This window comes from Schistocerca serialis, chromosome 12 (assembly GCF_023864345.2).
Source record: "Schistocerca serialis cubense isolate TAMUIC-IGC-003099 chromosome 12, iqSchSeri2.2, whole genome shotgun sequence".
Taxonomy (NCBI): domain Eukaryota; kingdom Metazoa; phylum Arthropoda; class Insecta; order Orthoptera; family Acrididae; genus Schistocerca; species Schistocerca serialis.
In genome coordinates this window covers 94305918-94324068 of record NC_064649.1, presented here as the reverse complement: position 1 = coordinate 94324068, position 18151 = coordinate 94305918, and positions in this window count along the sequence as shown.

Sequence of the window (18151 nt, the reverse complement as noted above, 5' to 3'; positions counted from 1 at the left end):
GTTACAAAAGCAAAATCGCCTGTAGACGAGGAAAATCCTCCAACACGTTATCTTATCTAACCTAATTCCTTTGCAGTCTCTCCCTGTGAGCATTTACTTCCGCTGAAAGATTCTTTTCCACTGTGACGGAAGTAACAGGTGTCACCAACTCCGACAGCACACAAATAATATAAATCACAACCAGTGCTCTGTGCAGTATTCCGTTCAAGTGAGTCACAAGAAAGTGAACAGAATTAGTGATGCTACACCTAGTGACTGAGGTGGTCACAGTACCCAAAGCAGTGATTCTGGTCTGCTCCTACTCCACCACTCAACGAACGAACTCTGTACAATTGTACAGTGAAAAATGCTATCTGTTCAGTACGTTGTGGACTGTAGTATTGACAAAGGAAGTAATCAATTCTTGTAATGTCGACCATGAAAACTGTCACAGAAATTTTTGCTGTCTCAACACTGTATCCTACTTGAGATCATCGCAGAAACTTTAGATTATTGGTCTATTTCGAGACAAATAGTCCGTGTTGTGTCTCGTATCGACAGGCGCTGATTCACGAATATGTGACGGCAAATATGCGCAGTTTGTATCTACGGGAAACGAAGCAGTTTGTGAAAACCGATGACTGCCTGCGTGTGGGGGCTGCTTTTCACAATGTTGCGCAATTATGTGTCTGCCCTTACTGCATTATTATATTCAACGTTTGGTGACACTGACTTCCTTCGTTAGAACTCTGTGAAAGTAACACATGTTCACTGTTTTAAAATGGCGCTGTTACTGCCGTGTCAGTCTTAACACTGGAGGGTTCCAAATGATCGAAACTAAACACCACTATAGAGCTTTCAGTTCATTGTGGCACTTGTCTACGAATGTTATTGTTTACTAACAGTGTTTATATCTCCTGTACCTGTTGCACTTTCAAGTTCTCACAATGTTGTGCAATAATATGCTGTCTTCATACGAAGGTACTTAGAAAGAAATGCGACGCAAGTGTATAGTTACAACAAGAAACGGAACTGCAAAAATTATTCAGTTCTTATGGACTTTCCTGCTCTAAAGGTGTTGTGGCTGGTGTTGCAATTTTGAGCCGTAACATGGCGGCACCTCCTACTAGTTGAGTGTACAGATGGTGCTATTTGACAGTTGGCGAACCTGCTTTTACTCTCCAGATATCACTGTAAGTAGCTCCAACTGATGCTACCAGTAGCCACTCTCATGTCACTTTTAATGATGGAGGACTCAACGCTACAAGAGAGAATTCAGTCTATTGTGGCACATCAACGGAAGCTCTTGAATTGTTTACTAGCTGTTTTTCTGTCCACTTCGCTTACTGTACTTTTCAGAGTTATGTGTGACTCCACTGCAGTGTTCTGCCACAGTCGGAGGTAGCTAGACAACAATGTGGACAGGTGTGTAGCTACTGCAAGACATGATGATTCCAATGTTTTCCGCAGTCAGGCAGCTATTTTCTTCCACCTGGTGATATCACAGATGCTCACAACTTCGCGCTGTGGTATGACAGCACTTTATGCTCATCCACTGTGCAGACGTCCGCGTATGGCAGATGGCAACACTGCATTTGCTTGCGAAAACTCAGTGAATGAGTCTAAAGCAAGTCCACAGTCCTGCAACGATAATGTCACTCACACGTTACTCTTTAAACTTTATTCTAGCAGAGATGCCGATGAAAATTATTATTTGCTATTTTTGTGTCCCTTCTGTCATTCCAGGAAAGAGTTACTTTCTTGCCGCATAAATTCACTTGCAGACAAAAACTGTTAGTAATTACAGATAGAATCTGTAACAGACGGGGACTAGATGGCGGAAGCTCTTCGAAAAAACTATTATAGACACAGACATGCACTCTTATGGCGGAATAAATGGTAAATGGCGAGAAGCATAGAGGCACAACGGTAAGAGACGAATGTCGATAAAACGTAACGGTAAGAAGTATACGATAGACGACCACACGACGACACGACCACGATACGGAACGACCACACGCACGCACCAACAACACTAACACTACTGACGGCGCGTAGACAGACAGTCGCAGAGGTGCGTGGGGGCGGGCTGCCGTGGGGGAGGTCGGAAATGGAGGCGGGGTGAGGTGGGGGTTGTTATTGCTGTGGCTCGGCGGGGTGGAAGCCAGGGGCCGCACCGCGCTAGGGGGATTCCCCTCCTGACGTCTTCCCGCAGGGAAAGTAAAAGGGGGGCGCACAGTCGCGATAAATTAGGATGGAAGGGGGCGAGAGTGGGGGTGGGAGAGGGGGTAGCTGCACACACACACACACACACATATATTGGGGGCGGACACTTGGCGCTTAGGTTCGCCTGCGGCCGGTATGCAACCCGCGACCCGTCCTTGTTGCGGTAGGTCGCGGACCACGCCCTCAGGCCTTCTCGCTTCCCTATTGTCCTTACGCAGCAGCTGTTTCGACCCACGAAGCGGTGAAATTGTACATTAGAGAGACAACCTACGAACACATGCAGCACAGGACCCATATTAGAAAACACCACTAAACCCCCCTCCAATTGTTTAAAAAATCGGACTCCCATGTATAAAACGTCATATCTGATTTCTGATTGGTTGATATAAGAAAGTAGGCTTCCGCGGCCGGTGTCATAGTGATTAAAATTCTTCTGGGTATTATGCTAAAAACTAACAACAATAATAAACTAAAACCGACGTTTTGGCCGAATTACAACGGTCTTCCTCAGGACGCGAGTGGTTTTGCATGGGGATAGGTGCTTCTATTTATTACAGACTATCGATGTCTGACGTCACTGTTGTAACACTTTTAATTGGCCCTCTAATATGATTGGCTAGTCATGACGTAATGGAAGATGGAAGGAAAGAGGCTGTTTGTGGATGTCCATGTCGTCAACGATTGGTAACTGTCCGCCAATCAGCGTTCGGCTTCTGCTCGGCAAGTTTTCCTCCTGGTGTTCGCGGAAGTGGACCAGCAGTTGCTCTACAGCTGTTTGTGCAGATACGTCCGTGTCCCGTGTAGCTTCTGCCCCGCGACCGCTCGCGACCCGTTGGACTGGGATGGCCGGCAGCCAGGACGCCGGGAGTTTGTAGCCATCTTCTCTGTCGACGTTGTCAGGCTGCTTGATAATTTCGATCAAACGCATATCCTTCATCAGAAACAAAAATACACTAAAATCACATCCTGCAGTGGAGATACATAAAACAATCGTGCCAAAGGCGTCGTCAGTAGTTAAAATATGACCTCCATCCGTACAGCATAATTATGAGGAGAAGGTCGATGCGAACACAGCATATTATCAGTACTTAGCCTGTTAAATTGCAACGTATAGTAGGAACCCTTCGATACTGGTGCCTATCGATCACTTCATGTACAAAAACTAATAACTTTATGTAAACTGATTTATATGTAGAAAGAAAACTGGCGTTCTACGGATCGTAGCGTGGAATGTCAGATCCCTTAATCGGGCAGTTAGGATATGGATAGGATAGGTAAAAGTTAGATACAGTGGGAATTAGTGAAGTTCGGTGGCAGGAGGAACAAGACTTCTGGTCAGGTGAATACAAGGATATAAATACAAAATCAAATAGGGGTAATGCAGGAGTGGGTTTAATAACGAATAAAAAAGTAGGAGTGCGGGTAAGCTACTACAAACAGCATAGTGAACGTATTATTGTGGCCAAGATAGACACGAAGCCCATGCTTACTACAGTAGTACAAGTTTATATGCCAACTAGCTCTGCAGAAGAAATTGATGAAATGTATGATGAGATAAAAGAAATTATTCAGGTAGTGAAGGGAGACGAAACTTTAATAGTCATGGGTGACTGGAATTCGAGAGTAGGAAAAGGGAGAGAAGGAAACATAGTGGGTGAAAATGGATTGGGGGGGAAGAAATGAAAGAGGAAGCCATCTGGTAGAATTTTGCACAGAGCGTAACTTAATCATAGCTAACACTTGGTTCAAGAATCATAAAAGAAGCTTGTATAGATCGAAGAATCCTGGAGATACTAGAAGGTATCAGATAGATTATATAATGGTAAGACAGAGATTTAGGAACCAGGTTTTAAATTGTAAGACATTTCCAGAGGCAGATGTGGACTCTGACCACAATCTACTGGTTATGAACTGTAGATTAAAACTGAAGAAATTGCAAAAAGGTGGCAATTTAAGGAGATGGGACCCGGATAAACTGAAAGAACTAGAGGTTGTACAGAGTTTCAGGGAGAGCATAAGGCAACAATTGACAGGAATGGGGGAAAGAAATACAGTAGAAGAAGAATGGGTAGCTTTGAGGGATGAAGTAGTGAAGGCAGCAGAGGATCAAGTAGGTAAAAAGACGAGGGCTGGTAGAAATCCTTGGGTAACAGAAGAAATATTGAATTAAATTGATGAAAGGAGAAAATATAAAAATACAGTAAATGAAGCAGGCAAAAAGGAATACAAACGTCTCAAAAATGAGATCGACAGGAAGTGCAAAATGGCTAAGCAGGGATGGCTAGAGGACAAATATAAGGATGTAGAGGCTTATCTCACTAGGGGTAAGATAGATACTGCCTGCAGGAAAATTAAAGAGACCTTAGGAGAAAAGAGAGCCACTTGTATGAATATCAAGAGCTCAGATGGAAATCCAGTTCTAAGCAAAGAAGGGAAAGCAGAAAGGTGGAAGGAGTATATAGAGGGTCTATACAAGGGCGATGTACTCGAGGACAATATTATGGAAATGGAACAGGATGTAGATGAAGATGAAATGGGAGATACGATACTGCGTGAAGAGTTTGACAGAGCACTGAAAGACCTGAGTCGAAACAAGGCCCCGGGAGTAGACAACATTCCATTAGAACTATTGACAGCCTTGGGAGAACCAGTCCTGACAAAACTCTACCATCTGGTGAGCAAGATGTATGAGACAGGCAAAATACCCTCAGACTTCAAGGAGAATATAATAATTCCAATCCCAAAGAAAGCAGGTGTCGACAGGTGTGAAAATTACCGAACCATCATTTTAATAAGCCACAGCTGCAAAATACTAACGCGAATTCTTTACAGACGAATGGAAAAACTTGTAGAAGCCGAGCTCGGGGAAGATCAGTTTGGATTCCGTAGAAATGTTGGAACACGTAAGGCAATACTGACCCTACGACTTATCTTAGGAGAAAGGTTAAGGAAAGGCAAACCTACGTTTCTAGCATTTGTAGACTTAGGGAAAGCTTTTGACAATGTTGACTGGAATACTACTCTCTTTCAAATTTTAAGGGTGGCAGGGGTAAAATACAGGGAGCGAAAGGGTATTTACAATTTGTACGGAAAACAGATGGCAGTTATAAGAGTCGAGGGGCATGAAAGGGAAGCAGTGGTTGCGAAGGGAATGAGACAGGGTTGTAGCCTGTCCCCGATGTTATTCAATCTGTATATTGAGCAAGCAGTAAAGGAAACAAAAGAAAAATTCGGAGTAGGTATTAAAATCCAGGGAGAAGAAATGAAAACTTTGAGGTTCGCCGATGACATTGTAATTCTGTCAGAGACGGCACAGGACTTTGAAGAGCAGTTGAACGGAATGGACAGTGTCTTGAAAGGAGGATATAAGATGAACATCAACAAAAGCAAAACGAGGATAATGGAATGTAGTCGAATTAAGCCGGGTGATGCAGAGGGAATTAGATTAGGAAATGAGACACTTAAAGTAGTAAAGGTGTTTTGCTATTTGGGGAGCAAAATAACTGCTGATGGTCGAAGTAGAGAGGATATAAAATGTAGACTGGCAATGGCAAGGAAATCGTTTCTGAAGTAGAGAAATTTGTTAACATCGAGTATAGATTTAAGTGTCAGGAAGTCGTTTCTGAAAGTATTCGTATGGAACTGAAACATGGACGATAAATAGTTCGGACAAGAAGAGAGTAGAAGCTTTCGAAATGTGATGCTACAGAAGAATGCTGAATATTAGATGGGTAGATCACATTACAAATGAATATAATTGGGAAGGAGAGAAGTTTGTGGCACAACTTAACTAGAAGAAGGGATCGGTTGGTAGGACATGTTCTGAGACATCGAGGGATCACCAATTTAGTATTGGAGGGCAGCGTGGAGGGTAAAAATCGTAGAGGGAGACCAAGAGATGAATACACTAAGCTGATTCAGAAGCATGTAGGTTGCAGTAGGTACTGGGAGATGAAGCAGCTTGCACAGGATAGAGTAGCATGGAGAGCTGCGTCAAACCAGTCTCAGGACTGAAGACCACAACAACAACATATAGACGATATACTTTGTGAACTGCTGCCTTCTTTCGATATGAACAGAATATTTTTGAAGTCAATTAAAAATAAGTTTAACTATGTGAATTTCATAATATTTTAGCTAAATTTTGTCCTGTTTGGGTAGAGAATATAGGTACAGTCAATTTAATTACTTTCGGTGTGAGCAATGTAAAAGATTAGATATTTCATCTACCGTGTAACATCTGATCACTCTAGTTTGAAGGGAACAGAAGATAAAATCTAACACGCTACTTCGGTAACAAATAGCAGTTGCAGTTTTTGAGCTCGTATGGGTAGATGGAAATTATTGTGTAACATTTGTTTAAATGTCAAAGAAATACAGAAGCTAAATTGAATGAACTTTTATTATTTCGTATTTAATGCCACCCGCTGCACTGTTTTGATTTTGTAAAGGTTGGTTCTGAGCACTATGGGACTCAACATCTTAGGTCATAAGTCCCCTAGAACTTAGAACTACTTAAACCTAACTAACCTAAGGACATCACACACACCCATGCCCGAGGCAGGATTCGAACCTGCGACCATAGCAGTCCCGCGGCTCCGGACTGCAGCGCCAGAACCGCTAGACCACCGCGGCCGGCGATTTTGTAAAGATTCACATTTCTTCGTATAGAAAAAATCGACATAACGAACGTACACCGAAGAACACACGGAAGCCAGCATAAAACTAGCTAAGTACCACATATAAATTTTATGATTTCGGGCATGACTTTCAATTTTAAGCTAAATGACACATACCAATGAAAGAATTGCTTGTCATTACAGACGTGACCACTTTTGAAAATACATGAAACAATTGCCATTTCGAAATTACACTTGGTATTTTATGACTGTTGTAATACAATAAACTAAATAAAACGAAGGAAATAAATCAGACTTTCATATATAAATGTTATCTTCGAGTGGATATTGCTCTAAGTGTGTACACATTTAACGGATTAACTGGCAACACTACCAAATATATGTAGAGCTTATGGATAAGATGATAGAGTCACGAAGTAGCCCTACAACTTTATACCTTAATCATCGTGTGTCTCGATATTAAGGAATACATAAGGCCCTCTTATTAGTGTGGTAAGTATAAACAGACTTTGTGGTACTTACCGACATAAAGAAACTCTTCCTCCTTTGACTAATTTCGTAATGGATATCGCAGCAGCAACTATTCAGCATCATTCCTGTTACAAATAAATAAATAAGTGAAAAACTGTAATATAAGTGTAAGATTAAAGTCTTTGTGTTGACGCAAAATGCAAACAAAAATGTCAAATCGACGTCATGTTAATATTAGGTTTGTGCATATGTTCGCAACGTTTTTCATAAATTTATTGATAAACACAACAGTACACGTAACAGAGATAATATAGTCTGCCGGCCGTAGTGGCCGAGCGGTTCTAGGCGCTTCAACCTGGAACCGCGATACCGCTACAGTCGCAGGTTCGAATCCTGCCTCGGGCATGGATGTGTGTGATGTCCGTAGGTTAGTTAGGTTTACGTAGTTCTAAGCTCTAGCGGACTGATGACCTCAGATGTTAAGTCCAATAGTGCTCAGAGCCATTTGAACCAATAATATAGTTTCCTTCACTATCTACAACAGTCTGCCGAAGCAGGGATGACTATTCTATTCCGCGTCTGTAGAAATCACGTTGTTTAGAGGCGAAGAAGCCATCGAGCCATGTTCGGAGCACATTTTCATCCGGAAAGGAAGTTCCTTGAAGGTTGTTCGGTAGAGAGCGGAAAAGGTGAAAATCTGAGGGTGCAACATTATGTAAATAAGTTGTTTGAGGAATGACTTCCCAACCCATTTCCTGTAGAGTGTTTTCTGTCAGTCTATCAGAATTTGGGCGGCCGTTGTCGTGAAGCAGCATCACTTCACGCTGTCTTCCAGTTCGTCGGACTGCGTCTGGAAGACGTCTCAGTTAATGACAATAAATATCAGCAGTGACTGTTACGCCACCGGGGAGTAATTCGTAGCACTCCACACCGTCGCTATAGTCTTTTGTGGATTCGTGCAGGACATTTTATGGGGAGTTGCTTGTTTCTTTGGATTCAACCATTCCTTTCTTTTCCTTATGCTAGCATAAAGACTCCGTCACCAGTAATGATACAAGATAGGAATGATCGGTGTTGTTCACCGGCCAACCGATGACGAGCAAATAGAGATGCACATATGAGCACCCACTGAGTTTTATGATCTTGGTTTACAGCATGCGCTACCCCCCCCCCCCTCTTCCCCTCCTCCAATAGTGCGCAAATGTCGCACGGAGATGGAATGATCACATTTCATCACACTTGCCAGTTCTCGAGTACGTTGACCGTGGATCACTCTGTATTAATACACTCCTGGAAATGGAAAAAAGAACACATTGACACCGGTGTGTCAGACCCACCATACTTGCTCCGGACACTGCGAGAGGGCTGTACAAGCAATGATCACACGCACGGCACAGCGGACACACCAGGAACCGCGGTGTTGGCCGTCGAATGGCGCTAGCTGCGCAGCATTTGTGCACCGCCGCCGTCAGTGTCAGCCAGTTTGCCGTGCCATACGGAGCTCCATCGCACTCTTTAAGACTGGTAGCATGCCGCGACAGCGTGGACGTGAACCGCGTGTGCAGTTGACGGACTTTGAGCGAGGGCGTATAGTGGGCATGCGGGAGGCCGGGTGGACGTACCGCCGAATTGCTCAACACGTGGGGCGTGAGGTCTCCACAGTACATCGATGTTGTCGCCAGTGGTCGGCGGAAGGTGCACGTGCCCGTCGACCTGGGACCGGACCGCAGCGACGCACGGATGCACGCCAAGACCGTAGGATCCTACGCAGTGCCGTAGGGGACCGCACCGCCACTTCCCAGCAAATTAGGGACACTGTTGCTCCTGGGGTATCGGCGAGGACCATTCGCAACCGTCTCCATGAAGCTGGGCTACGGTCCCGCACACCGTTAGGCCGTCTTCCGCTCACGCCCCAACATCGTGCAGCCCGCCTCCAGTGGTGTCGCGACAGGCGTGAATGGAGGGACGAATGGAGACGTGTCGTCTTCAGCGATGAGAGTCGCTTCTGCCTTGGTGCCAATGATGGTCGTATGCGTGTTTGGCGCCGTGCAGGTGAGCGCCACAATCAGGACTGCATACGACCGAGGCACACAGGGCCAACACCCGGCATCATGGTGTGGGGAGCGATCTCCTACACTGGCCGTACACCACTGGTGATCGTCGAGGGGACACTGAATAGTGCACGGTACATCCAAACCGTCATCGAACCCATCGTTCTACCATTCCTAGACCGGCAAGGGAACTTGCTGTTCCAACAGGACAATGCACGTCCGCATGTATCCCGTGCCACCCAACGTGCTCTAGAAGGTGTAAGTCAACTACCCTGGCCAGCAAGATCTCCGGATCTGTCCCCCATTGAGCATGTTTGGGACTGGATGAAGCGTCGTCTCACGCGGTCTGCACGTCCAGCACGAACGCTGGTCCAACTGAGGCGCCAGGTGGAAATGGCATGGCAAGCCGTTCCACAGGACTACATCCAGCATCTCAACGATCGTCTCCATGGGAGAATAGCAGCCTGCATTGCTGCGAAAGGTGGATATACACTGTACTAGTGCCGACATTGTGCATGCTCTGTTGCCTGTGTCTATGTGCCTGTGGTTCTGTCAGTGTGATCATGTGATGTATCTGACCCCAGGAATGTGTCAATAAAGTTTCACCTTCCTGGGACAATGAATTCACGGTGTTCTTATTTCAATTTCCAGGAGTGTACATTTAAACGATCTCCATCAAACCCCGAAGGCCTTCTTCAACCCGTAGAGTCACTGAAGTCAAAACGATCCCCCTTAAAACGAGTAAACCATTTTCTTGCCTTGCTCTGTCAAATGGTTCAAATGGCTCTGAGCACTATGCGTCTTAACTTCTGAGGTCATCAGTCCCCTAGAACTTCGAACTACTTAAACCTAACTAACCTAAGGACATCACACACATCCATGCCCGAGGCAGGATTCGAACCTGTGACCGTAGCGGTCGCCCGGCTCCAGACTGTTGCGCCTAGAACCGCACGGCCACTGCGGCCGGCCGTGCTCTGTCCAGTGGCACTATCCCCATACACGGTGAAAATGTTTCTGGCTGCCTCCACTGCTATCAGCCCTCTACTGAACTAAGACAGAAGAAGAAGCCGGAAATGTTCCCATTTCTCCACTTGACACTCCATTTTCTAGCGTCCACAGATGCACTCGCTGTCTCCAAATGACAAAACGACAGTTTGTAAACTCAAATAGCAACAGTGAACTACAAATTAAAAAATGATAATCGATAAATAAATTCGTAGCAACCGGAATACCAATACGCAAAATAAAAACGCTATGAAGTTATCCACCAACCTAAGGTTTCAGTTTGACGTAGCGACATATGCAGTTGGCTTCTCTGACTCTATGCTGCTTCCAAACGAAATTTGCGACTGAGTGGAAAGCTTATTGATAAGGAGGGCACAGCATGTCATCTAGAGATTCAGAAGAAAGTCCAGGGGTAGCCCAGGGATATGTGTTGTAAACCTTGCTGTTCACGATGCATGATAATGAACTGGCAAGCAATGTTAACGGTAGCAGACGTTTTGCAGACGATGTGTTTATCTACAAGCAAACACTATCTGGAGAAATTTACACGCAATCGGTAAGATTTCAAAGTGGCGCAAATATTGGCAATTTGCTTTAAATCTTAAAAAGGTAAAATTGTACGCTTCACCAAACACAAAAGCATCACTGCGTTTAGCTATTGATGACACGGTGGTATGTCAAAACTACACTACTTGAAAGTAGCAATAACAACATTAGGTTACAATTTATACAGGATGTAAACGATAAATCTTTACAACATACTACTGAGGTGAATGGGATATCGAGACAAACTATCTATATTAATATGGTAATTAATGCAAAACTGTTTTTGTCTGTTAACTTTTCAGAACCTAACCGTTGAACTGCTTTCCATGAAATTCGGTATGGATATAGTTTGAACGCTAGGGAAGAACACAGGCTACTTTTGAAAGTAAAAAAAGGAAAAGAATAGACCCCTAGCAGGGAATGGAAGATATATTTTTTTACATTAGTTAAAATAAATCATGCATAATGTACACATGTTCTTTCGAACATATCTTCATATAGTTAAGGCTAACCGGCCATTGATGATCTTCTTCTGTGCCGGATGCACACTCATTGCCCGAACTCTTACGGGGCTCGGTAAGATTGTCTGCCACGAGCAACGAGTGTAATGGGCAGGGGCACTACGAATATAGTGTGTGGACATTAAGTTGAAAATGTGGTCTCAAGGGGAGCGTGCAAGAGAAACGTCTGAGCAGTTGCACTATCCTCTGTGCCCTCGGTGGCTCAGATGGAAAGAGCGTCGGCCATGTAAACAGGAGATCCAGAGTTCGAGTCCCGGTCGGAGCACACATTTTCAACTGTCCCCTTTGATGTATGTCAACGCCTATCGGCAGCCTAGGGTCTTGATTTAATTGTTATTTCATTCTAGAGCGCTGCGTGGTCACTGATGGTATCTGTTTTTTCGGCATGTCCGAAAGAACAGATACCATCTCCATACATGATGATTTGGTTGTCCAGGTGTTGTGGTGTGGGCAGACAATGTTACATGCATACAATGAACTCCACAACAATGAACGCAGTACAGTCAGCTGCCAACATTACTGTGGTGCTGTAGTCCTTCTCGATTTCTGTCATCTCATTGTCAGTGATACATCGTGCGAAAGTTGTGTCGTTACGATTTCCGTACCAGTCAAATACTGCTGAAGATCCCGTGTAATAACAAGTTTATGTAAGAGGGTCATTGTAAAAATAAAGAACGTCTGTTCCCCGTACACTTTTTGTCCAAGGTAATAAAAGAAAACTTATTCCACAACATATTTTGATACCTTTTTGTTTGTGTAGAAAGTGGTTGTTCAAATTCAAACATTTATCGTCGCTCTGCATAAGTTCCCTTTTGCACACTCAGATGGCGTCAAATTGTTAAACTTGTCACTGACGTCCAATTTCAGTTCGTTGTTATTTCTATAGTGCTTTCTTAGTAAAAGGTCATTTAGTTTGTGAAAGAGACGGTAATTACTCGTGGCCAAGTCAAAGCAGTAAGGCAGACATACAACAGGTTGCTAACAAAACACACGCGAGATTCAAACCAATGTAACCTATGCTTAATAGGCATAGCACATGAACAGGAGGGTGTCGAGATCCGTGTGTATGTCATTTATGTGATCACACCTCCAAGATTTCTGCGCCACGTACAGATCATACAGGATAAGATGCTATGAATCATAAGCAATGCTCCAAAATACTCACGCACTGCAGACTTACATATCGAATTCCGCCTCCAAACTCTCATGGAGGTATTGAGAAACCTCGCCACATGACTGTACAAAGACTCAAGAACCTCGAACAGAACCTTTACCCAGAATCTGGGGATCTACGAGCACAATCATATATCGAAACTATGCTGGCGTAAGCTGTCGACTGCACACCAGTCGACAGAGATGTAGCACGAAGATCGATAGTAGGCGCCAGATTAAACACGCCTATCACGAGGGAGAGCAGAGACACACTGGCAATCAACTCGCCGCCAACGCCCTCTCGACAGCATTTAGGTGGCCGCCTGTGACCTGGGGGCCTCATTAACTCACACTCCAGTTTGCCGTCTGTCAGTTCAATCGCGGAGCAAGTATATTTCATCGCCAGTTACGTCAGTACATAGCGACCAGAATTGTACTGTAAATCAGAGTACAAGAAGACTATTACTGCTGAGCTTGTACCCTAAACATGGACTCTATTCAAGTAGCAGCTTCATGTAATTAAAGAACCATATTAATCAACATGTGCATTTGCTTTGTAAAACGAGGATACCGGCCTCCCATAACAACTTCCTCTCCCTTGCTTCCTATGGTACAAAACTCTACAGTAGCCCGATCGAACCCCCCCCCTCCCCCCCCCCCCCCGCCCGTAAAAAAAACTTTTCCTTAGGCGAAACTAACTACCTATGGGCAGGCTTAAATTAAGCACACAAGCAGCAATATCGGCTAACCCCTGTATCACAGAACATGTGACTGCCATGCCATTGCCAGCTGTGGCCATTAGGATAAGTTAGGTTAGGTTAGGTTAGGACTGCCTCTGAAACAGTACAGATGGGGAAGGCCGAACAAACGGAACACAAAGTCCACACAACGAGCGGCCGATTTATGACCTACTAACCACTCAGTACACAATCTGTCTCGTTACAGGTATGCTGACGTTGCAGCTGGCCCAAGAGGCCTCATCAGACACCAGCTATAACTGACATACAGTAAAACTTGCTCAAAACGGAATCGCCTGGGACTAAAATAATTTTCCAAATTGGACAAGTTTTCGGATTACGCAAAACTCACTGGGCTACAAAAAATTTGTCAGGTATCATGCACAGAAGTACAGCAGAAATGTTTAATTATGTATATGTTGTATTTACGTACCTTCACACCAGCACAGTAGATGTTAATTTGCTGTATATTGGACAACTGAACATTGGACTATTACACTAATTGATAAATATCACTTCATTTCTATATTTTTACTCTAACTTTAAATTCGTTTATTGTTGTATGTACATACACATCATTCCCATGTTTATTTGCCTTACGTTCCACTTTGTTCGCTACATATCAAGGAGGGATACTTGTTTTAATATCCTGTTCAATTTTTTTTCTACGCAGTTTTTTGCACCATATAATAGTTCCAACAAGTTGCGAGAATTTGTGTGTGCTGTAAACTGCATAACATTGTTATGTATGCAATGGTTCTTCAGGCGTATCAATTTTCCTAGGGACGTATCTTGCTCTTCTTCTTCCTTTGTTTCTTCTTCATCATCATCCTCTGAGTTGCGGATTTCTATTAAATCTGTTGCTGCACTACATGAAATGTTTCGCATTTTCATTAATTCAGCAATTGCTGCTGCATTGTCTTGAATTTCGATGGCCACAAAGGGTCTTGTTCTTGATTCCAAAAGCCTGCATTCTAGAAGCAGTTGGTGACAGTTGCGTGGTTTATTTCCTTTACTGCCCAGCCAATCCAGTTTACTTGCATCCAGGACAGAAACTGACCGTGCAAGAGCAAACGCACTTTCGGCTGCTTCAACACTAAGAATAAGAGATTGCAACAGTAATCGCCTATAATGACACTTGAACGTGTAAATAACCCCCTGGTTGTGTGAGGCTGGTTGAACCTGGAGGGAACGAAGCCAATTTCATGTTTGATAACATTACTTTCGGGTGACAGGTTGCATTGTCTAGGAAAAGGAGAACTTGGCGATTTCCTTTTTTTCATTTTAGCATTGCAAGAGCCCAGCCATTCTTCCCTTAAGACCACTCACCATCCACCCCTTTTTATCGCTTCGCCATGTGACTGGGAGCTTACTGACGTATAAGGTTTTGAAACGATGCTGTTTTGCCTCCTTTCCAATCACCAGTAGCTTCTCCATTTCACCTAACATGTTTCCACACAGCAGTACAGTGAGTCTTTCCTTGTACATTTTTCCGCTGGTGCACTTTTCGCCTCTTATTGTTAGCGATTTTGAAGACAGCGCGCGATAAAACAATCCCATTTCATCGGCATTGAACACGTCTTTCGGGTCATAGTTCACAATTAAGTTGGCCAGTATTGTCTTCCATTCTCTTGCTACACTTTCCTGCACATCCTTAGCTTCCCCACACACTTCATTCCACACGATGTTGTGCCTAGCTTTAAAACTGTCCAGCCATCCTGTGGATGCCTTAAACTCCGTAATTCCAATCTCTTTAGCGACTTTCAGAGCCTCACTCTGTGACATAGGTACAGAAAAGGTAAGTTATTTGCCCGTGCACTTACGTACCACCCCCATACTATTTCGTTACTTTCTTCATTTCCGGTCTTCTTCGCCTTTCTTTTCATCTTCCCGTTCCCTTTCATAGATTCGTGCCGAGTCTCGTAAATTTATGTTTCACCGCATTTTAAAGGCAACACAATTTCGCGTATTGAGAGTTTGTCTTTCTTACTCGCGTCGATTACATTAATCTTTTCGTTAAGAGTGAACGACACATACCGTTTGTTCGACATCATGTTACTGTATCTCTTAAAGTGCTACGAGTCAACTGAAACTGGGAGAAAATAACGACCTTGCCGTGTAAAATCGTTGTTTAACGTAACAATATCCACCTCTTTCACTGCGCACATTGCAGCATAGTGTTGGTTTGTGCGCAACAATGCTTCTGAATTGGCTGGCATGCGTCAATAATGAGGGAAACGAGACAGTGCTGACAAACGAACCGTTTCCTTTGATGTACTATACCGACGCTAAGCGTAACTTATCTATTGTTGCACAGAGCGGCGCGGTTTTAGGTCCACACGGGCAGCGCCGCTGTTACACAAAAAAGAAAAATCATGCCACTATGGCACCCTTACCTGTTAGGTAATTGTATACATAATACTATGAATGATATTTAAACAAAATTTACGAATAATTAAATAATATGTAAATATGTAATATAATAATCACTATAAACCATTAACATTTACTCAGAACTATAATAATCAGTATGTAGTTCACTTGATTAGAAGTAGTTATGAATGTTAGCATCACTATTACTTTCGTTAATTAACTGCAATTAGATCTCGAAAGTTCAGTTTGGAAAACGTTATTGTAAATCGATCAAACAGCAAGAACGAAATTTAAATTCACGTAATTTCAAGTGATACGTAATTTCAAACCCAAATTTGTAAACCAGAATTAATACCATTACTAAAATAATTAACTGATCATTATTAGCACATGTAATTAACTCCATTACTTACGTTTGGATGCATATTTCAAAGTTATGAGCCATTAAAGAGGTTAAACAACTTGTGTATATATTACGTAAATGTTAGAAATATTTTCCGATCGATAATTGATTTGTATTTATTAAATTAATGAAATGTGTTATTGTAAAAAGCCATATTTAATTTTCAATCTTAAATTGTACAATTTCTAACCTAAAACTAATATTTTATGCTGTAATTAATCTGCTTGTCAACTTTTGTATATTTGTAACTATTAATTTCACGATGATGTAATAATTGAAGTAATGAACACTCATTGTTTGGAATATATATATATAAGCAAACGCGGCAATGCAGCGTCAGTTCACCTAGGGATTCACTTTGCAGTCAAGTCTTTTCGGTCAGTAAGTCGGTCTGTCAGCGGTTGGATTGTCAAAGAGTCTATATGTGAAGTTTGATGTATTCTGCAATGATTATGTAAAAATGTTATCATCAACAAATAAACCTCCGCAAATTGTATGACCTGGAGTTTTAATTGGAACGAAACACCAGCTACTCGACTCAGGCAAATTACAAGATAAGTACAACAAAAATACTTTGTTATGCTTCACCCTTACTTACGTCCACTCCAGGTGCTAATATATAAGCAATTATATTAACGCACCGGTAAATAAATCATATGCATCCATAAAGTAAGGGAGATGTCATAATGTCCTTGTAGAGTCGTGAGTAACTAATGAACTACAATACAGTAGTACTGTATAGGCTCTTTTCCGCATTATAAGTGAATTATTAAGTACGCTCTAAGGTTTGCTTTCCGTTTACGCTTTAGGCACATTCCGCTGTATACAAAAAATCAGCATATAAAAGTACACTGAAAGCCTCGGGACTGAAATACTTGTACGGTTTGGGCAGATTTCCGAATTGTACACGTTCCGATTTGAGCAAGTTTTACTGTTCCTCTTTGCTAACTTTTCCCTATACCTACGCCTGAACTGGCACAAATCCGCCAGCGGCCCTACTACGTGGCCAGATTGTCAAAATGGTTCAAATGGCTCTGAGCACTATGGGACTTAACATCTAAGGTCATCAGTCCGCTAGAGCTTATAACTACTTAAAACTAACCAACCTAAGGACATAACACACATCCATGCCCGAGGCAGGATTCGAACCTGCGACCGTAGTTGTCACGCGGTTCCAGACGGAAGCGCCTAGAATCGCTCGGCCACACCGGCCGGCCTACCAGACTGTCGTAGGCCTCTTTTCCCCCAAGGCGCTTGCCGTGACACTTTTTCGCTCTGCTCTAAAAATCGTTATCCTTCAATCGCTTACGTCTGCCATTTACTATATTGGACCATATTAGTGGGTGATCGTACCCGGACGTACGGACAACGGCACAAACATGCATCCTATGACTCCTAGATTCGAAGGATAACCATACTGCACAGGTGCCAGCTGGTGCGTGCGTAGATGGGTTCCACTTCTACAAAAAACGGCAGACGCTGAAAACATCCTACTTAACTCTGTAAGAGACAAAAATCTTTGGTGCAGCGAAGCAGCTTAACTCGCTTAGCAAAGGTAGGGCCTCCGATTCAGTCAGGTTCCTTTGAGAGTATGCTGACACAATAGTTCCATACTTAGCAAACGCGTACAACCGCTCGCTCGTAGAAAAATCCGTATCCAAAGACGGGAAAATTGCACAAGTCACACCAATACCCAAGAAAGGAAATAGGATTCATCCGCTGAACTATAGACCCATATCATTGTCGATTTGCAGCAGGGTTTTGAAACACATACTGTCCTCGAGCATTATGAATCACCACTAAGAAAACGATTTATGGATAAATAGCCAACACGGATTCAGAAAAATACAACTAGCTCTTGATTCTCAAGAAGTAATAAGTGCTATCGACAGGGGAAGTGAAGTTTATTCCAGACTTTTAGATTTCCAAAAGGATTTTGACACAGTTTCTCATAAGCTACTTCCAATCATATTGCGTGCCTATGGAAATCGTCTCAGTTGTTTGACTGGATTCGTGATTTCCTGGGAGGTAGGTCACAATTCGTAAT